This window comes from Vicugna pacos, chromosome 10, assembly GCF_048564905.1.
Source record: "Vicugna pacos chromosome 10, VicPac4, whole genome shotgun sequence".
Classification (NCBI taxonomy): domain Eukaryota; kingdom Metazoa; phylum Chordata; class Mammalia; order Artiodactyla; family Camelidae; genus Vicugna; species Vicugna pacos.
In genome coordinates, this window is record NC_132996.1 from 14312679 (window position 1) to 14335596 (window position 22918).

The 22918-nt window shown below is 40.5% G+C and overlaps 1 protein-coding gene and 1 long non-coding RNA gene across 2 annotated transcripts in view; one reads left to right on the forward strand and one right to left on the reverse strand.

Moving 5' to 3' along the window:
* UBTFL1 (upstream binding transcription factor like 1) overlaps positions 1-22918 on the forward strand; it is a 34858-nt gene that overhangs the window by 1731 nt on the left and 10209 nt on the right. The window contains exon 2 of the mRNA XM_006219350.3: positions 4760-4904. The gene's annotated coding sequence lies outside the window, so the exon portion shown is untranslated. The remainder of the gene's footprint in view (positions 1-4759; positions 4905-22918) is intronic.
* On the reverse strand, positions 1694-21951 carry LOC140698654 (uncharacterized). The gene is made up of 6 exons (XR_012076451.1): positions 21750-21951; positions 17747-17904; positions 15780-15938; positions 8629-8712; positions 3119-3230; positions 1694-1872 (listed from the first exon to the last, which is right to left on the reverse strand). It is a non-coding gene; the product is annotated as an uncharacterized lncRNA (long non-coding RNA).

Consider the following 22918-nt stretch of genomic DNA (forward strand, 5'->3'; position numbering starts at 1 on the left):
GTGAAAGAGGTTTTCAGATGACTGAGTGGTGAAGTTATTGCTGACTCTGATTCACACAGAGAAAGAGGGTGAGAAAGATCAAGGGAAGAAGAGACAAAGGGTAGGAGTCCCGCGGTGCGGTCCAAGAGGGTGTGAGATAATGCTCCGTGGATGCTCTCTGGCTTTCACGGAGACCAAAATTTTAACAGCCAATTTACCCCATTTCCGAAAACACAGGTCATTCTTCCAGAGCAAAAGGAAATCTCTAACGAACCGTTGGGCTGCACCTCGCAGGCGCACGAGGCCTGTACCGGCCCAGCTTCAGGACCAGAGAAAGAGCCCGGAGTCAGTGACAGAGACATCGGTGGTTTAGCAGGTGGGGGAGCTTACAGGTCTGACACAAGGTCCTGGAGCGACTCCCCACTGGGTGCAGCCAGAAGGCATCGGGTGGGCTCACTAGTTACCAGGGAAACCAGCAGAAGGACACACCCCTCACTGCCCCTTTGATAAGGACAATCACCAGCTGGGGCCTGGGGCAGGAATGCAGGAAGGTAATCCCGTCAGTAGGGTGCAGGTGAAGCCGGCACTGGTCGAGCAGGGGATGCACAGAGAGCAAGAGGACGGCCATCTTGGGTGGGCTGGCCATACATCAACAGAGGCAGTTAATTTACTTCTCCTTAAATTCTTTTCTTCATAAATAAGAATGTTATTAGCATATTTTATAACAATTCCTTTAAGCTGAAACAAAATATCTTAGTGTAGCTTGGATATTGAAAATAGGATAAAAGACCTTGGAACTAAGTAAGTAAGTGAGGCTGGACTAACTGTCCAAAAAAATCAAAGGGTGATTATAGCCAACTGTAGAAATTGTCACAAGTTTCTCCTCAAAAAGATTTAAAAAGCATCAGTTCCAATCAACATGGAAAGATAGATCCCAGGACCGTTATCCAGGTCATTCTCCTCGTCATCTTCGTGTGGTGAGCAGGTATCCTCTAAAGCCAGCATCTTACCATCAAAATGTTGCATTTTCTGTATTACTTAGAGAAGAAAGAGTCTGTCCTTGCAATTTATTGGCTTGTAGGAAACCCCCCACCCCTTCCCCATCAAAATGCAGCCAAAGAGAAAGACTCTACCCTCTTGGGCAATCAGCTTTCCTGAATTTTATATTTTTTCTTATTTGATAAGTTTTGGTGAACTCAAATTTAAAACTCATCTATAAATTCAGAATTTAGAGTGAGATGATTACTATTCACCTTTGACTTTAAAAATTGCTTTGGATACTTGCTTTGCAGGCATTGGGAAAGGGTGTTCACCTGTAATGAAAACGACTCTTCAAAAAGTTAAAAATAGAATTACCATATGATCCAGCAATTCCACTTCTGTATCTATCCAAAGAAACAAAAACATTAATTTGAAAAGACATCTGCACCCCCATGTCCACTGCAGCATTATTTTCAGTAGCCAAAACATGGAAGCAACTAAAATGTACATCGATGAATAAATGGATAAAGAAAACATATATATATATATATACACACACACACTATATATATATGTATCTCTATACACATATATATAATTAAGCCATAAAAAGAATGAAATCTTGTCATTTATGACAACATAGATGGACCTTGAGGACATCATGCTAAGTGAAATAAGTCAGTAAGTCACACAGGAAAAGTTAAATACCATATAATCTCACTTATGTGGAATCTAAAAAAACAAACGAACAAAAAACATATACACATATGTTTTTAGCTTTGTCTGCTGAGAGGACCTGGCAGAACCATATTCCAGTAGCAGTGAACACATTAATCTTCTTTATCTTGGCTTCTAAGTATCATTTTCCACTCAATGGATCAAGGATCTTTGGAGAAATGGTTTATCCCAGAGCTGTGGCACAGGAAATGCAAGATAAGTCTGGAACATCCTGTTATGCCATTAATTAAGGAAATGCTCAAGAAATGATGGAGACATGTCAAAAGGACAGGGAGAGCATCCTGAAGGCACTGCCATTGATCAAATCTGGGATAATTTGACACCAAAATAAACAGTGCATGTAGCTAATTATAACTCACTGAATAAAACTGGAAATCATGAGTCCAAATGGTTATCAATGAATAAATTGAAATAATAATAAATAAATGAATAAATTTAATGAGAAATATGCTATTTCCATAGCTTCCAAATACATAGCCACTTATATATTTAAATCAAAAGGGAAAAAGTAACTTTAAGTGGGGAAACCTGGCAGACACCACCTTAAACAAGTGATCTAAATAAACGTCACCAGTAATGGGTCCATCAAAATCATGCATCATTAGACAGCACCACTTTTGTGATTTTCTGGCCAAAGATGCATAATCTATTTATAATTATGAGGAAACAGACAAAATCATTTTAAGAGATTCTACAAAATATCTGGCCCTTCATTTTCAAAATTATCAAGGGTGTGAAAGTTAAGATTTGAACTGTTCTGAAATAAATGAACTAAAGAGACATGACAAATAAATGGAACTCGAGCTTCTGAATTGAATGCTTTTGTTGTAAAGGACATTATTGGGATAACTGGCAACTACGGATTAGGGTCTAAGGATAAAGTGACAGTAAGGCATCAGTGTTAAATTTCTGACCTTGATGGTTGTATTGTGGTTATGTGGGAATAATCCCTTATTTATAGGAAATACCTGCTACAGTATTCAGTGGTCATGGTTTTGGGGTCAACAACTTACTCTTCAATGGTTTTGGAAAAAGAAATAATCTTTGCACTAGATTGCAACTTTTTGCAAGTTTGTGAGCCTTTCAACATTCAATTAAATTGTTCTACATGAATCTTCTATTACAATCACCTCTGCAATTGGTATATCAGCTCTGATACAGTGTTATCGCCAGCTTAGGGCATATCATACGGACACAGAAGGAGACCAGATACCAGGACAAACAGATCAAACAAAGGAAGAGGGCTTGAACCAGAAACCCAGGCGACAAGACAGTCCTCAGGACACCTGAACTGAGGGTTTTTCTACTAATACCCTAGGGGGCAGGGATTTACAGTTACTGGCATTTGTTCTATAAGAATACAGTTACGCAAACTGTGCAAAATTTATTTAAAAGTGAGGGTTTATTCTTCTCAACTTACTCATGTTGTTGACTTTTTGAAGTCCTGTATTTAGAAGACGTCAAATGACAGGGATTCAGTGGTTTCGGCTCTTCCGGGGAGCAGCAGGTAGCATGCCTTCACAGAATGATCTCTGGGTTGGGAAAGTCATTGTCAGGGGCTCAGGCCATTGAACTGGAAGGAATCCCGGTCTGCCTCATTCACAAAGCCTGGGTGGCAGACTCTAGACAGGAATTTAACTGAAGTGCAACTCCATTCATTTTGAAGAGACAAAGCAATTCACTTCCCACTCAGTCTACTTTTAATTGGTGGAAAAAGCACAATACACACATTCATATATACACATTGTATGCATTTAGAAGAAAATTAGAGAGACTCCTCACTAGAGAAGAAAATTAGAGTGAGTTACCCAAATCTGTCCAATTTAGATAAAAATGTAAACTGACAATTTTGCAAACTTCTGTGTCCAATTTGCAAATATTTACAAACTTAGAGTAATAATAATTTCATACAATTTTATTTCCAGTGTGGAGAAGTTTGGATGTCTCAGAAGACGGGGCAACAGATGGAAAAAAAAAGAAAAGAAGTTGATTATTCTCTATTCCATATTTCTAAACAGTTAAAAGTCCTTTAAAAGTTGATTTGGCTTTTTTTTTTTCATTTTCAAATTCCTTCTCTATCAAAATAGGGTTCTTTTGGTGTTTCTTTTTAAAGGGATAAATATCAATAAGAATTTTCAGAAATATGATAACTAAAAGTGTATGAAGTCACGGACGTTCATATCCACAGTATAATTTAGTGTTTTTTATACCAAAAGAAAAAAAAATGAGGTACCATGTAATTTAATCTGCAATATAGAGTATAACAAAATACCGCTGTATTTTAAAAAAAAAACAAACTTCTCTTGTGGACCGTATCACCTGTAACCTACATCATTATTGGCCCAGCTTTTGGTATCTGTTAGGTTCTGTTCTGCAAGCAACATTCGTTGATTGACCCATTTATATACAGTTCTAGAAAATACAAACTATCTCTAGTGACAGAAAGCAGATCAGTGGCTGCCTGCAAAGAGCAACGTGGAGGGCCAGGGGAGCTTTTAGGCGATGGGTGTGTGCTATACTGATTGCGATGATGTTTTTACCACGTATACACATGTCAAAGCTTACCGAATTGTGCAGTTTAAAAATGGGCAGTTGAGTGTATGTCAATCATGCTTCAACAATGCTGTTTAAAAAAAAGAAAAAGGAAAAAAGATTGCTGCTTTCCTTCCTACGTTACAGGCACAGTCACTTACGCCAGAAACCGTGGACTCAGCCAAGATCCACTGTCTTTCTCTGTCGGGTTAGAAGTTAATCTCAATTAGCACACACGTATTTTTTAATGGAATGGATTTGAGGGTAAGTAACCTGACAGGTTAATTGGAAGACAGGCTTATACACATGAGCCTCTATTTCCCAAAACGTGTCGTGGTAAAACAGTACTTTCTCCCTTTCATATTTGGCAATATCATTACTCAAATGTTAACATTTATTATAATAATTGTAATAAGTAGTTATGTTATAATACACGTCAGGCTTCAGTTCACAGAATCCAAGTAGGAAAATTCAGAGGACATTTTTCTTCTTGGATGAACACTGACTTTTTTCCTGCTTCTTGCCCCAGAAATCTTAAACCCTACTCAGAACAAGCCATGCAGACAATTCTTGCCACACAGGAACTACTTCATCCACCACATGGTCCCTGAGCATGGCGTTCACAGGCCCCATCCAGACTGGCCAAGAAGCCTTTGCCTTGCTTTATCGAAAAGGTAGACTTTATTATTATTTTTTAATAAAAAATTTTAATATAACTTAATCAGAAAATACATGTATATCATGTTTAAGAATTTGTTAGCACAAAGCCTTGAGTTTTTAAATGATTTCAAAATAGGTTTACATAACTTCCCATCCTTTGCTTCCCCCCCAGTTTTATTGAAATATAATTGACATGTATCACTGCATAAGTTCAAGGTGAAAAATGCATATTTGTAAGATGACTACTACAATAAGTTTAGTTCGCATCAATTATCTCATACAGATGCAATAAAAAGAAAAAGCAAAAAAAAGAAAGAAAAATGTTTTTCCGTGTGATGAGAACTCTTACGATTTACTCCCTTAAATTTCCTGTATATCACACAGCCGTGTTGACTACATCGTATGGTTCATTACATCCCTAGTATTTCTTTATAACCGGAAGTTTGCAGCTTTTGGCCATCTTCTTCCAGTTCCCCCTGCTCCCCACCTGCCGCCTCTGGTAACTACAAATCTGATCTCTTTCTCTGTACTGTTTTCCACAGTAGCTGTACCCAGTTCACAATCCCTCCAGCAGGACACAAGGGTCCCCTTTTCTTCACATCCTGGCCAGGACTTGTTCTCTTATCTTTTGCTGATGGCCAGTCTAACAAGCATGAGGTGGTATCTTATTATGGCTTCTGATTTGCATTTTCCTAATGACTAGTGAAGTTAGGCTTCTTTTCATACTGTACCTGTTGGTCATTCATATATTTTATTTGGAAAAAAGTCTATTCAAGTCTTTTGTCCATTTTTAATTTGATTATTGTTGTTACTATTTTTTGCTGTTAAGTTTATGATATATTTTGGATGTTAACCCCCTTATTAGATACATGGTTGGCAAATACATTTTTCCATTCTGTAGTTGTCTTTTCACTTTGTTGATTGTTTCTTTTGCTGTGTAGAAGCTTTTAGTTTGATGTAGTCCCACTTGTTTTCTATTTTGTTGCTTGTGTTTTAGGTGTCATAGCCAAAAAAAAAAAAAAAAAATCACTGCCAAGACTCACGTCAAGGAACTTTTTATTAGTGTTTTTTTCTAGGAGTTTCAGGTCTTATATTTATGTCTTTAATCCATTCCTAATTAGTTTTTATGAGTGGTGTGAGGCAGGGGTCCAGTTTCATTCTTTTACATGTGAGTATCCAATTTCCCCAGCACCATTTAAAAGGATTTTTCTTGTATATATATGTGTGTGTGTGTGTGTGTGTGTGTGTGTGTATTTATTTATTGAAGTATAGTCAGTTTACAATATTGTGCCAATTTCTGGTGTACAGCACAATGCTTCAGTCATACATGAACACACATATATTTGTTTTCACATTCTCCTTCACCATAAGTTACTACAAGATATTGAACATGGTTCCCCAGCACCATTTATTAAAGAAACTCTCTTTTCCATTGAATATTCTTCAGTCCCTTGTCAAATATTACTTGACTGTGTATTCCTTCAAAATATGTTCTTCAAGATTAATTGGTATATTTTTTAACACTTCTAATGTTTATATAACTTTTAGAATCAACTTTTATTTTCATAGGAAAAAAATTCTGCTTGTAGTTTTAATTTTAATCAGAATGATTAATATCTGACACATTATTTAATAAATTAAACTATCTATTAAAATATATTACCACAAATAAAATTTCTTGAGGCAAACATCTATGACTATTTTTAAGAAAGGAAAAAAGATCTGAAGTTACAACAGATTTAAGAAACTGGGAAAGCAGGAAATGGCTCCTGCAAGGATTACACACCTTCAGTGCTTTTAATAATAGCCTGTAAAAGGAGGCTATTTCCACCAGGTGGCGGTAGTGCATCAATTTCAGCCGCTGAACAAAGAGACTGTTTATTCAAGGATTATAATGGGCATTTTAAAACAAATTCTAATGTATAGAAAAAAGCAATACAACTCAATAGGTTTTTAGTACGTATAGTCTTGGCTGATCATTTTAGTGGCTTAAATTATTTTCCATTTTAATATTTTAAAGGAAGCAGCATTATGCATATTGGCCCATTTGACTTGGGAAAATGTTTTATTCTATTTTCAGAAGTATATTTTATTTAAAAATATTAAACTGCCATAATTGATGAATATTAAGTTTTAATTTTATTAAAAAACAATGGGTCCACACAAATATACCCAACTGATTTCTTAAAAGGGTGCATAAACCATTCAAAGGGGGAAGAATAGCCTTTTCAACAAATGGTGCTGGAGCAACTGGGTCTTCATAGGCACAAAAATGAACCTTGACCTAAATTCACACCTTGTACAAAAAATAACTTAAATGGATCACAGTCTTAAATGCAAAATGTAAGACTATAAAACTTCAAAGAAAAAAAAATAGAAAAACTATCCTGGGGAGCCAATGCTCAGCAAAATTTTAGGCTTGACAACAAAAATCACAATCCACAGAAAGGAAAAAAAAATTAAATTGGACTTCATCAAAATTAAAAACTCCTCCCCGGGAAAGACCCTGTAGATATTTTGAAAAGACAAATTATAAACTAGGATAAATCATTTTAGACATCACATTATTTGACAAGGGACTTGAATTTAGAACACATAAAGAGTTCTAAAAACTCAACAGTAAGAAAACAAGCTATTCAATTAGAAACTAGGCGAAAGGCATGAATGGACATTTTACTGAAAATGATACAGATGCTTACATAAGCACAGAAAAATATAGTAAAAATCATTAGCCCTTACAGAAGTGCACAGTGAAACCACACTGAGATGTCACAGCGCATCTTTCAGAATGGCCAAAATAGTACCACCACCAAATGCTGGCAAGGATGTAAAGGAACCAGATCACTCACACGTTGTTGGTGGGAATGCAAAATGGTACAGTGTGTCTGGAAAAGAGGATGGCAATTTCTGACAAAACTATGACCCATCTTTGGAACTCTTGGACATTTATTCTGGAGATATGAAATAGGTTTATGTTTGCACAAACACAGACACACACACATATATGAATGTGTATAGTATATAGTTTATCTTCACAATAGCCGTAAACTGGAAGCAACTCAACTGTCCTTCAATGGGTGAGCGGTCAAACCAACCATGGTACCTCCATACCATGAAAGACTACTCAGCAATGAAAAGGAACACAGTATAAATACATGCAAAACTCGGGTGGATCACAAGGGAATTATGCTGAGTTAAAAAGTCAGTCTCAAAATGTTTCATACTATATATTCCCATTTATCAAAACTTCTTGAAATGACAAATTTGTAGAGGGGGAGAGCAGATGAGTAGCGGCGAGGGGTTAGGCACAGGAAGAATGACAGCGTTGGCTGTGGCTCAAAAGGGTAGAACAAGGAATCCTTGAGACAGAAGGATCTGTAACGTGATTGCGTTGTACGACAATGAATCTCCACACGCCGTACTTTTGTGTGTCAGCTTCACCGCTTACATCCCCTTCTTTCACACTCTTAACAGTGACCACTGGAGTTCTGTGTGTGTCACTATCATTTTACTATCTTTGTGTTTTATTGTCTAATATTTTAATACAATAAGTTTGCTCATTTTGCAGGTAAGTCTACCCAGGAAGTCAGATATTTTTTTTTCTGTCAGGCATCTGTCTCCCAACAGTTCTGTGAACCCAAAGAAGGAGCGAAAGGACGAGACTCCAACAGCTACCAGCACCCCGACTATGCAGATAGACATTCGACAAATCTGACAAATCTCCCCGGAGGTGCTTACCCTGGGGCCTTCGAGAAGCCTTCATGGGGCAGTGCGGGTGGGGCAGGACTCCCTCAGGGGAACTGGTCCGATGAAGGTAATTCCCTGGAGGGAAGAGAGGGGTGCAGGTGAAGAAGAGGTTCTCAGGAGGCTATCTAGATGGGCTCTCAGCCTTCTATGGGTCAGGGATTCTAAAAAAATGTGTTCAGCTAATCATTATGGGAGAAGGTACATGAATGGCCAGGAAATTTTTGAAAAGAAGTCATAAGGGGGAAGTTACTTTACCAGATTTTGAGTGCATTAAAAATAAACAGTATGGGGGAGGGTACAGCTCAGTGGGGGAGGGTACAGCTCAGTGGTAGAGTGCTTGCTCAGCATGCACAAGGTGCTGGGTTCAATCCCCAGCTCCTCCAGACAAACAAACAAACAAATCTAATTACCTTCCCTCATTAGCAAAAACAAGCAAACAAAAAACCCACATCAGTGTAGGTAAGAAACAAAATGATGAAGAAGGTAGCACGAGTTGAGCATTGACTAATTTAATTATCTCAATCCATTGAAGAAAGAGGTCCTGTTATTATTACAAATAATAAGCTTTACCAAGGAGGAGAGAGTTACAGAGAGGGTCAGCAACTTGTCCAAAGTCACACAGCTATTAAGTAATTGACCTGGGAGTCTACCCCAGGTAGCTTGGGTCCACAGGAGAACAGAAAAATCTGAAAATAGCAGGTAAATATGCTTTAGAATGCATTATGTCATCACGATTGCATTTCAGACTAGAGAGCATGGAAGAAGAGGGGAGAGGCAGTGGGTCTGGATACTTACAGTGTGAACTGGGTAACTGAATTTGACCCACCTTTTATTGGAAGATCAGGCCTCTACTAAAAGTGAAGCTTATGGAAGTGTTTGCCCTGACTTCAAATACTTTAAGTTGCTATGTGCTTAAGTTAAAATGTGTGCTCGAGTCTGAAAGTTAAAGGAGGCCACTTATTGGTGGAGGGCCTCTAGAAAGTGTTTTAAAATTCACTGGCTCTATTTCCTTATTAGTAACAAGGGAACATAACTCTGGCCCAGAGAGGGCTTGGGAGGCTCAAATAAGACAATGTTTGTAAACAATAATATCTTACCTGGAACATATTGAGTGTTCAGCCCAATCGAATCATCAATTTGTGGAATTAATTTAACAATATAGATACTTGAAGATTTTGGGTTTCTTGGATGTTTAATTTTTTTAATTTAATTTTTTTAATGGGGGGAGGTATAATTAGGTTTATTGATTGATTTAATGGAGGTACTGGGATTTAAACGCACGACCTCATGCATGCTAGGCATGCAGTCTACCACTGAGCTATACCCTCCCCCTCCATGCATATTTTAAATTCACTGGTGTTTAATGCTTGGAGGGCAATCAGGAGAGCAATTCTCGGTGAGCATCTAGCCCGACCTGGAGAAAGGGCTTGTGCCTGCATTCCCACAAGGGGAGGGTTTGCCGCAGCAAAGTTCAACTTCCCTCTCTGTTTACTCATGTCAGGGTTGCTTCGACCTTAGTATACTTGGTCAGTGGGGATCGCTTCCCCCAACCCTGTTGTCTAATTTTTTCTTTCACTTCTTAAAAAGAACCTTAAAAAGAGACAAATAGAAGATAAAAATAAGAAAGCATGGATAAGAAAGAAGAAAAACAGAAAGAAGAAAATTAAAAAGCCAATAAAAATAATAAATAAAACAAAGCAATAATTTTGACACCCACTGGCAACCGGGGTTTAACAATGTGGCATGTATCATTTTATGACTGTACTATTCAGACGGGTTCACACCATTCACACTGCCCCGTACACACTGAGTTACTGTACAATGTATCCGGGTCGCTGGTCAGGTCAGAAAGCTAAGCAGTACTCTACCACTGAGCTACACCCTCCCCTCTCCCAAACTTTTTAACGTTTGTTATATATTTCACATTTACATAGATTATGAAACCTTCATAACACTGTTACAATTTTTGTTTAAATAATCAGTTATTTTAAAAAGGGTTTTATACCACAAGAAAAAGTCATACTTACCCATGTAATTATAACTTCTGGTGTTCCACATTTGTGTGTGTGTGTATATTCATGTATTCATTATAACGTGGGTATGTATCTAGAAGACACAAATTCGTGCAGTTCTGCATCATTCAGGAGGGTGAACCCAGTCTCCACTACTCCATCTTAAGAAGTAGAAGTCTTTTTTTCTCTATCTTTAACTAGTATTAAAAGTTTTTTTAATTAAAAGAAACTGGTTTTTTAATTAACTTTGTTATTTTTTCTATTTTTGCAGTATTTAAATATTAACTACTTGTTTCTGGAAGACTGGTGAGAATAAAAATAATTAGATTTCTCATTTGGGGCATACATTCTTAAGAAAATATTAAATTAAGATGCATCAGTGGGAGACTGGAAAATATTGTGGATTAACAATGATTTCTATCTGGGTGATATTTTTCAAGCAAATATGTAGTTATGCATTTTTAAAAACATATGAAAAATAAGTTGATTTTGTTTTAACTGATCATATTCAATCTCATTGTCTCTTCAAGGAAATCATTATTTTGGATGTTTTACTGTAAATAGGCCAGAATTTTGAGGCCATTGACACACTTGATTTCTAAAGGCAACCTCTAAATTTTTTTAAAATAGATTTAAAATTTTTTTTTAGAGCAGTTTTAAGTTCTTAGCAAAATTGAGTGGAAATAAGGGGATTCCCATAACCTGCCCCCCCCCATGCGCAGCCTCCCCCACAAGCAACATTCTGCACTAAAGAGGTACATTTGTTACAGTCAATGAAACTACATTGACACATTATCACCAAATCCATGGTGTGCATTAGGGCTTACTTGTTGCTATGCATCCTATGAGTTTGAATAAATGTTTACTGACACGCATCCACCTTCATAGTATATACAGAGTTTTCACTGCCCTGAAAGTTGTCTGTGCTCCACCCTCCCTCCCTCCACCACTGGCAACCACTCATATTTTTACTGTCTCCATAGTTTCGCCATTTCCGGAATGTCATAAAGTGGGAATCATACAGCATGTAGCCTTCTCAGATTGGCTTCTTTCACTTAGTATAGTATGCAGTAGGATTCCTCCGCATCTTTTTGTGGCTTGTTAGCGCCTTTCTTTTCAGTACTGATAACATTCCGTTGTCTGGATATACCATGGTTTATTTTTCCCTGCACCTACTGAAGGACATCTTGGTAGCCTCCATGTTTTACCAATTACGAATAAAGCTGCTGCAAACATCCGTGTACAGGTTTTTGGTAGGGTTATTTTCTACTCCTTTATGCAAATAACAGAGAGACTGCTGGACAAAAGCATGTTTGGTTTTGTAAGAACCTCCAAACTGTCTTCCCAAGCGGCTGTACCATGTCGCATTCCCACCAGCAACGAACAAGAGTTTGTTACTCCACATCCTTGCCAGCATTTGGCATAAGTTTTCTTCTCCTTCATATTTTATACGGCAGTCAGCACTTGTTAATAGATTATTACTTAAAGAAATAGACTAAGATAAACAGTATAATAGTCAGAGATTGTTGTGTTTGTTTGCTTGTTTTTTAAATCAGGAACTCCCCGCTGTGTTTACCGGAGAGGAAGACCTGCGCTGGGAGCACCCTCCCGCCGCTCGCCTGCCCCCTGCCGGCCGCACCTCGCCTGGGACGTCTGTCCTGCGCGGGCGGCTCCCTGGGGTCCCCTGTGCCTGCGGGACGCGCTGGGAAAGGAGCCCGCCTGGGGCCTCACGCAGGAAGAGCAGAAGGGCACGCGGAACCCTCAGGCGTTAGGCGCCGGCAGAGCTAGATAAGGGAGCCCGAGCTGAGGTCGCAGTCACAAAGGTCTGGCGAATCCCCGCCAATTTAATGGTCCCGCGCCTCTGCTTCCAGGGTCAAATATCACCAGGACACGCAGACACCGCCCACAGACTCGACCTCTGTTCTGACACTCGAATCACCTCAGTTCCGCGCCCAGTGTCCTCAGGGACATCCCAGACTCCTTGGCACCTCCAGGCCCTTGGGGACAAAAAGATTTCTGGGCTCCTTAAGAACATCCCGTTTCACATCCTGGAAAATGACTGTCCTCCATGGCCATCCACGTCCTCCTAACTCCCTTCCCTGCGTCGGCGACCCCTGGCCCGACAGTAGTTAAGATCCTTCCCAGGCCGGCGTGGGATCTGGCACGCTGAAGGGGCGGCACGCATCCCTCGCGTAGCTCCTGGGATCCGGGTGTCCCGAGCGCTGCCGCGCCCAGCGCTCCTCCCTCGGGCGGGTACCCACTGACCCCTGCGATGGCCCTGGACGCTCCCAGCCGCCGCTGGAACACCTTCTCCTGAAAATGCACGCCTTCTTCTGAGAGGGAGGGTTTCTTGGGAAGGAGGCGGCTCCAGGCAGCGATGATGCCAGAACCTGGGCAGAGCCTAAGCTCCCACGGGGACTCCACGCAGCGCCCTTGAACCCGAGGACAGCCTGGGGCTGAGAGTCTCCAGACCTGCAGGGTCGGAAGGGTCTGAGGGCAGCCCATTGTTCTCACCTCTGCCCAGGGGCCAGGACTTTGGGCTGGAGGGGTTCACCTGAACGGCTTTTGCCTGATCCGTGGACATTAAGTCTTTATTTACTATCTTTGATTCAGTATTTTTCTGTAGCACCACTTACATTTTTTACTAGACACATTGATTTTTTAACAGAAAAAAATCATAGTTATTGTGAAAAGGTAGAATTCCTTGATATTTTAAAAGGTAACAATCAATACAGTGAAAACTTTCTAAACAGGTAAAGAGTAAATACAAATAATCGAATCGATTTAAGAAAAGCATACAATATCAAATTCATGAAAGAGGAGACAAATTGTTCATAGTAAGACCGTGTGAAATAAATTTATCTTTATATATTCTTAAGATAATGATATTTACTTCTTTATGAAAAAAAGACGTCTTGTGTGGAAATGTGCTCAACTTTTCTATAACCCAAATTCATTTAACTCATTTCCAGGCTCTGTCATTTTTAAGTCATTTTGGACAAAACTTGCTACTCTGTCTTTACTCTTTCATGCATTTTCTTATTAAGTAATTTACAGCAACGAGTTCTGGAATTAGGGGTTTCATATAGGGGAGCCATCAGGCCATAACTTCAATCCAAACAACTATTTTTTCATCAGTAGAATTTCTGACATAGTCATCTAATTTAAAAATTCTATGTCTTTAAAAAATATTCCATGTCAGATTATTTTTATGAAGCCCAGATTAAGAGTCCGCCCAAACTGCCCCTCGAATACACTCCTCGTCCTCTCCAGGGAGATCCAAGTCACTAGTCAGCGCCAGAGAGTTGTTGTGCAAAGGGCCTTGGACGTGGGATTAGATGGAGCCCTACTTGCAGGCTTGTGGGCTAGGCTGCCTCCACCCCAGGAGGGAGGAGGTGGCGGTGCGCCCCTGAGCCGGTGGATTCCAGGTCGAATTTGAATCCATTCCAATTGGAAAAGGAGGTGTTGATTTACGGATCGAGGCCTTTTGAGCTTTTCTCTCGCTCTGGCGAGATGCAGACCCGCACCCTCCACTGATGCTTTGCGCTTCCGCAGTCAACAAGGATGTCTTAGCCTTGCGGGGGGAATGGGACCCTCCAGGCCCGGGCAGGCGGCCGGCCATTCTCGCCAAATCCTGGCTGCTTCTGCAGGTTTTGTGGTGGTTCAATTGATTTTGTCGAAAATGACACATCCTGCCTGAGATCCCTTTTTCATCCATGCACTCCTCTTTCACAAACACAAAAAGGAGTGCGCAGAAAAATGCAGTGTTCCCTTTAATCCTGGAGCTGTGGATGAACGAGGGAGGCAGCCACTGCTCAGTAAACGTTCCAACCCCACCCCGTCCCTCAAGCCCTTCATTGTGCCATTTGAGCTGTACCCGCCCTGCTGTTTCTAATCTAACCCATTCTTATTGTTTTCAGCTCTCTCCTGAAATTACCTATCTTGCATGCTGTCTACATGTTTCATAAAAGCCTTTAACATACTAATCATAGTTATTTTAAATTCTTTGGTAGTTCTAACATTTGTGTTGTATCCAAATCTGGCCCTGAAGACTGCTTTGTCTGTCCAAACTGATTTTTTTTTTTGTCATATGATATGTCTCATACTTTTTTGTTGAACCCCTGACTATTCTATATGACAATAGAAACTGACCCCGGGGCCAGATAGGGGTGTTTCTAGATTACGACTGTGGTTTAATAAGCTTTGCTGACGTCGCCCGAAGTGCCCTCATTTGTAATTTCCTCTCGTGCTCTTTCAATTCCCCTCTCAGACCTTTCATTTGGTGTGGACCCAGATGACCAGGAACAGGTCACAAACCTGACCAAGGTCTTAGGAATTCTAATAGCTGAGGGGGCTCCTATCCTGCTGACTTCTAGAATGGGGAGGATCAATTGAACCTCACTGTGTTTAACTTCATTTTACCTTCAGGGGATATATTGGTTGCATTATTTTTTTTTTAAGTGGTGAGAGTGTTAACTATGTACAGTTGTCTTTTCTATTTTATTTAAATAAAAGTAATCTCTTTTATTATGTTGGGTAGGATATATGCACTTTTCATTTGCTATCTGAAGTTGCTAGAGATGAAAGCATATATCGGTGTGGAGATCCAGCCAAATGCATGACCACAAAGCACAGAGGACTCGCCTTCCAGAGAGTCCCTGTCAAACTCAAGGGCAGTGTAGAATTCTCTTCTCCCTCCACTGGTCTGGCTAAATCCTATTCCTCCCTTAGTCCTCAGTTTACCGAATAGATTAGGTCAATTAGAATATGACCATCTCTCCATCTTTTGCTCTAAGAGAAAGCTGGTTGGGGAATAATCTGGGGGTTAAATTTATTTCTGTGCAGTTGTAGTAGAAAAGAAACAACTAGACTTTCAGATACTTGCTTAGGGATTAGTAAGCAATGTAGTAACACCCTCGTCTTTGGGAAGGTCCACGAATTGCTGCGTGCTTAAAAGTTTTGTATTGATTCTGGCACTGGCCAAAAGGGAATAAATTCTCCATAGTCTATCTCACCTACAGATTACAGCTGAAAACTCTGAACTGACCATAAAAAGTAACTATGAGAAGACTGTGAAAAATTAAAAATAGAAAATAAAATGAGGAGAGAAGTTAAGACTTGAGTAATTACCCACAATGGAGGTGAGTTTCGTGGAATTATTTTTCTTCTCTTTCCTGGCATTGGCTGATTCAAAGGGAGACTCCACGTTCCCATCCGTTCAGCATGAGCTTTACAGCAAAGCTCAACCATAAACCCCCAGTGTCTCACCAGAGGACTAACCAGAGGGTCCTGCCAACACAAAAGTGGGGGAGGAAGTCATTTTTTTTTCTTTTTATGTTTTTTTCCTTTTGCTCTTCCAGCCTTGCCCCAAAAGATCAGCCACAGTCACAAAGGTGCAGTGAGTGGCAACAGGGAAACGGCAGACATGGTAGCTTTGGCACGGGGACCTGTCCCCAGAGAGAGCCCCTTTTTCAGGCCAGAGGAACTGGAGAAACAGGTCCCCTGTTGTCCAAAGTGTGTGGGTGAAATCTCAAGTTTTTTCTGTCTCTGCTTGGACTTGGGGACATTCACAGTCCCAGGCCAGAAAGTGGCTTTACCTCTGGGAGAATCTCTGGTTTTCACGGCTTGCTTACACATCGTTAGGAGAAACCAGAGAAGCCTGTAATGGGCTGGATTTTCCCCACGGGTGGGATGATACCCGCCCCCACCCTGGTGCTCTCACAGGTCCTGTCCTGTGAGGATTCTTAACTCTGGATGGTGGGAACTATTCCTACTACTTCTTTGGGGTGGTTCCTTTCTTAATCTTGGATGTTTTCCTCACAAGCATTTGCTGATCTGTACTCAGACGTGGGCCCCAGCTGGGGGGCCCCCTGCACAGCGGCTCTCTCCGAGACACTCTCCTGTCAACTGGTACGCAGCCCTGGGAACTCCAGCCACCCCGACTTTCCAGAACTTCTAACCCCGAGGAGTTGAAGAGTCAGCTCAGGGAGTCCACGGGGCTCTGTCTGGGCTCCCCATCCCTGTGTGGAGTCTGGAGGTCTGCAGGCAGTGAACTGCGACTGTCACTGGGCTCCGCTCCGCTGGCCCCTCTCTCTAAGCTGACTCTCCTGTGCTGCTTATTGTCAATGTCTGACCACCGTTGTTTCATGCATTACATTTCTGGGTTTTCCTTGTTTAAGGTAGAAGAGCAAATCCCATCCCTGCCGCTTCGTTTTCACTCAAAACAGAAGCCCGAGAGGATTTTATTAAATTGCAGATTCAGTTCTGTTAATATATATATATAGCTATTCATTTCACTTACTTCTATCTTCAGAGAGATTTAGCAGTGTGTATCTCTCAATGAATTTACCCATGTCATCTAGACTCTCCAGTTTGTCAGCATTGGCCTTTGGTAGATATTTGTTTTGCTGAATAAATTATGTCAGCCACATTTTGATGGTGTTGGGGTGGGGGCTTCCATCTGAGTTCCCAGATGGAACTAAACTCTAAACTAAACTCTAAGCCCTTGTTGCACTGTAAGGCATGGGCCCCACCAAAGGGTGATGTGGGGTGAGTGTGCCCCCTCCATCCCACCCCTATGGCGGGAAGTCCCCCGTGGAAAGAGAAGCTCTTCTGGGTGATTACTAAGCACAAATCTAACTCAGAAGAGGAGGAATCCCATGACCTTTGAGGCAAACGTGTCAGTGGTGGGTCAGAAGGAAGAGGGGTCAGAGAGTTCCAGGATCACGGTGACTGTGGTCCATCAGGACCCTGCCTCCCCAGGTGTCCTCCTCCTCCGAGGGCTAAGGACCCCTGGCGTTGGGTCCCCCTCACTCGTGTCGGTCCACTGTTTTAGAAGCCTGCAACCAGGACTGCCAAGCACTACCCACGCCTCTGGATAAGAGCTTTCCTGATTTCTCTGAGCACTGTTACCCCTGGTAACACCTAAGCACTGCCCTACGCAGGAAGGAACTTGAAAGGCTCTCTTGGGTATCACTGGCCTTTCTCCCCACTGTGCCCCAAGTACCAGAAACCAGATGCCCCCAGGCACCATCGCTTTGAAGACAAATACAACCTACAGCCTTCAAAACGCAAGCAGTGCCAGCCACCTTACTTACCTCATTAATTCCCCCACTGTGATGGGCCGAGGAGCCTGCAGGCTTGACCCAGCGTTCAGCACAGCGCTGGGCTACTGTGGGAGGCTGAGGTTTCATGAGGTGCAATCCATGGTCCCGTGAGCATCCAGCATAAGACGCTGTACTAAAAGCCAATGAGGCTAGAACAAGGGAAAAAATATTTTAACAGGTAATTGAAAAGTGGGAAGGTAGACACTAACTCCTTCAGTTTCCCTGCTGCATTTGCCTGAATTGGGGGCAGGGGAAAGCAAAGCCAGGAGGCTTCAGCTCCTACTTTACACCCTGTTGGATGCAGTGCCTTTGAAGGACCCCGTGGCCACCTGGCTCCCAGTAGAAGTCTCACTGACACCAGGGCGTTGCCCTTTCTCCAGGATCTGGTACTCCAGGGGCTCTCCATCCTCTGCCCACCTTTCCTTCTCGGGGCAAGTCAGGGCAGCTTCTGTCCAGTGCACCCAAGCCCCATCCCCAAACTTCACAGCCCTCCACACCTGCTCTGTCCAGCAGGTGATCGGCATGTATTTCCCAGCATTTGCAGAGCCCAGGAGCAAAGAGGGAACACCAGGGCTCCTGGGCTACAGGGTTGGTTTATTTGGTTTATTGTGATTATACTGATTTACAATGTTAACAGATTTTTATTAAATACTTAATAGATAGAAGACTATGTATGGAATATGTGTAAATTAGGAATCAAGCATTGCCCTTGACTCTCAAGCCCCATGTGTGCCCCTTCCTGTTCCCATCTCGCCGCTATGAGCGTCAGCTCTCCGGCAGTTTGTTCTGTTTCATGCACTTGCTTTCCTTTATCATTTTACATCTGTGTTTCTAACCCTCAATAATATATTGTACAGTTTTGCAGGCTTGGAATTTATAGAACTATCATACTCCGTGTATTCTTCTGTGATTCCTACTTTTTTCCTCAACATTACCTTTTTGAGATTGATCAGATTTCTGGTATGTAGTAAAGTTTATTAATTTTCATTACACTATGTTTTTGTGATTAAAAAATTTTTTCCAGCTTTATTGATATATTTGACAAATAAATACGTATATTTAAAGTGTATAATGTGATGATTTATATATATATATATATGTATATATACACACATTGTGAAATGATTACCATGATCAAGTTAATTAACATATCCATCACCTCACATATATACCTTTTATGTACTTGTGTGTGGTAAAACTCAACATTTCCTCTCTTAGCACAGTTCAAGTGTTAGAGTCACCCTGCTGTCCATCAGATCCTCAGAACTTGTTCATCTTATATCTGAAAGTTTGTACACTTTGGCCAACATCTCCCCATTTCCCATACACCCTAGCCCCTGGAAATCACATTCAATTCTCTGTTCCTGTGAGTTTGACTTTTTCTTTTAATTCAACATATAATTTATACTACATGGTGTTTGTATCTTTCTGTCTGTCTTATTTCACTTAATGTGATGCCCTCAAGGTACATCCATGTTGTTGCAAATGGCAGGATTTCCTTGTTGTTTAGAAAACACACACACTGGGGTTGCTCCCATGTCTTGGCAATTGTGAACGTCGCCGCAGTGACTACTGAGGGTGATGGCATCTTTTCTCAATATCAATTTTAATTCCGAGGAAGTGGGGTTGCTGGGTCACACTGTAGCTTAATTTTTAATTTTTTAAGAAACCACCAAACTATTTTCCATAATGGCTGTACCGATTTTTATTTCTACCAACAGCGTATAAGTTTTCCCTTTTCTCCACACCCTCACTAGTATTTGTTATCTCTTACCGTTTGTTAATAGCCAGCCTGACAAGCTGATATATCACTTTGGTTTTGATTTGTATTTCCCTACTAATTAGTCATGCTGAGCACTGTTTTGTGTACCTGACCATTTGTATATCTTATTTGGAAAACTATCCATTCAGATTCTTTGCCCCATTTTTTAATTGGGTAGTTTGTGTTTTTTGCTGTTCAGTTGTATGAGTTTCTTATATATTTGGATATTAACCCCTTCTGAGACTTATGTTTTACAAATATTTCCTCCCCTTTGGTAGACTGCTTTTTCATTTTACCCATTGTTTTCTTTGCAGTTCAGAAGCTTTTAGTTTAATGTATCTTGTTTGTTTTTTACTTTTTTTTGTCTGTGTTTTTGGTATCATATCTAAAAAAATTATTGCCAAGACATCAGGTGAGTTTGAGGCTTTCCCTTTGATTTCTATGGTCATTTTCTCCTTCTTTGTGCCAATGGGCAATGGCTTAGTTGTCACAGTGTCCTGAGGTCATAAAATCTGCTACTGACATTTCAGAATTATACTTGATAGTTTTACCCATAAAAGAACACTTCTCTAAAGTACTATTTACAACAGCCAAGACATGGAAACAACCTTAATTTTCCATTGACAGGTGACTGTATAAAGGAGATGGGCTATTATATATACAATGGAATACTACTCAGCCATAAAAAATAATGAAATAATGCCATTTGTGGCAACACAGATGGGCTAGAGATTATCACACTAAGTGAAGTAAGTCTGACAGAGGACAAATATCACATGATATCACTTACATGTGAAATCTAAAAAAAAAAAGATACATATGAGCTTATTTACAAAACAGAAGCAGACTCACAGACCTAGAAAACAAATATATGGTTACCAAAGAGGGAAAGGGAGGGGAGGGATAAATTAGGAGTTTGGGATTAGCAGAACAAACTACTATATATAAAATAGATAAACAACAAAGTCCTGCTGTATAGCATGGAGAACTATATTCAGTATCTTGTAATTGCCTATAATGAAAAAGAATATGAAAAGGAATATATATGATTTTCTGGATTTGAGGTTCCTCTTTCCATTGTAGTGCCTCTCAGCCACCTCTAAAAGCTTTTCATCCACTGTAATCCTGTATCTGATCATCTGGTTCCTCTCTAGTCTGGGTTCTCTTGCTTTCTTTGCAAATCGGGCCCTTATACAATACTTATTATTTGGGAAAGGTTGCTTTCATTGAAAGATGGAATAAAAGTTGGGTATTTCTGGCTTAGTGAACTGCCTCTTCTTCCTGGATATTTAGAGAAACTGGCTTTAATTCTTGAGAAATTAAAAACATGACAAAAATGGTTCTGTGATGAATACCTCTCTAAAGGCAATATTTATAACTTCCTTGAAATTTTAGCTGCTTAGTTGTTTTATTTGCTCATGGAAGTGACACTGTACGAGTTCCTTTCTGTACTCATCAAAATTAGTTTATTGTATAATAAATTCTATTATTCTTCCTGGTTTCTGAATAGCCCAAACTGTCTTTTTCCAATAGCATTCGATTTTCTTTCTTTCTTTTTTTATTTTTTAACATTTTTTATTGACTTATAATCATTTTACAATGTTAGCATTCAATCTTCTTACTGTTCATTTTACCTCATTTCTTATCCACTCGTCTACAAATCCAAGTGTTTTCTCCTGAAACCCTGTTCACTAGGAATTTTGTGTGAAATGGAGGCTGTGATGAGAAAGGAAGGGAATGAAGAGCAACAGGGAGTATTTGTGGAGAGCTTCTGTCTCATCCTTCCAAGAAATATAGTTTCTCTCTGTCATTATCTCTAATTCTCTGGGGGCAGCAGGGGATGTTGACTCTTCCTTTTTGCATCGGCCTGATGTTTGCTCATTAGAGGCCCCCTTTTAGCTAGCACTTAATTTTTAAAAATCACCCAGATGCACTACACAGGATGTCAGGGCTGCTGGTTGTCATGACGACTCCCTGGGCTCACTCTTCCTCTGCCTCTTCCTTCCCTCTGCCCCACGGAAGCCCACACAGGTTGGGGAATGGACCCGATTCACAAGCTTGCCTTCACTTATCTAGATATTAACTGAAGTCACTCTGCTCCTTAATAAATAGAAACATTTGGCTCAGAACCATCCACCTGGATTTTGTCTGAAACCTAGTGACATTTTCCCCTTACACTTCTCTACTTCTGAGGGATTCATGTCCTACTGGTCACATAATTCCCTAACCTACCTTAATAATATTGGTTCAAGCTCTGGCTCTTTTCACAGATTCAAATCAGGTGCAACTACTCAGGTCAGTAGATTCAGATACAAAATAATTCCTTTGTTTGATTTCAACAATCTCACACAAAAATGCTTGTTACACATCACATCCAACTGTTTCCAAATTCTTTCCAATAATTCTTTCCAGTGATTCCTGCTGCAGCAGAGAGGCTGATCTCCCCAAACATCATCCTTGGATACCTAGGAATTCTATGACACTGGTTTTATGACTGTGATAAACCTCATGATTCTGAAATTCTCAAGGAATGTTTTATCAGGTTCCAGACTAATATCCACTAATAAGAGATAAAACATTTAGTCTAAAGAATTATAATCTCAAAGAACTGAGTAACCAAAAAAACAAAAACAAAAACAAAAACAAAAAAGGTTTTCCTAGAGCTCCTTTTTTTCCCTGGATTCACCCCAGGACCAAAAGAAGGCCCCAGTCTCCAAACTGCACCACATATGCTCACAGAAAACCCCAGGAGACCCTCTCCTTCCAGTCAGAGGACCAGGAATGAGGCCCCTGCAAACAGAAAAGTCCGTTGGGTCGGGGGGTGGGGGGGCAGGGGGGTGTCTCATGTTTTTTCTTGTTTTCTCTCCAATGCCTGACCCAAGGCCAGGCCTAATCAGGAAGCCAAACCACGTGGGAACAGCAAGATGGTACTAGTCAGGGGAGGGTACAGCTCAAGTGATAGAGTGCATGCTTAGTATGCGTGAGGGTCTGGGTTCAAGCCCCAGAACCTACATTAAACAAGTAAATCTAATTCTCTTCCCCCCCCCAAGAAAGAACTAAAAAAAAAATTCTTTTTAAGAGATGGCACTAGTTCCATTTCCCATTTCCTATGTCATTTTTTTTGCCTAGTATGTAACTCACTCAGAGTGAGCCTGGGCCATATAGTTTTCCACTATAATTCACTCTTCATCTTGTAAATAGGATGACAAGGGTATATTAAGTTACGAAAGACTGGCATAGGCAAATAATGAACTTACTCCTAAAAGTAACTAAAAATAGGTAATAAATAATAAGTGATTATTTCTGAAACTAATTAATAAGCAAATAATAAAAGGAGAAAGAATGCCCAGTCTCTGTTTCTGTAAGTCAGCCTAATTCGGTGTTTCTCAAATGCTAGCAGT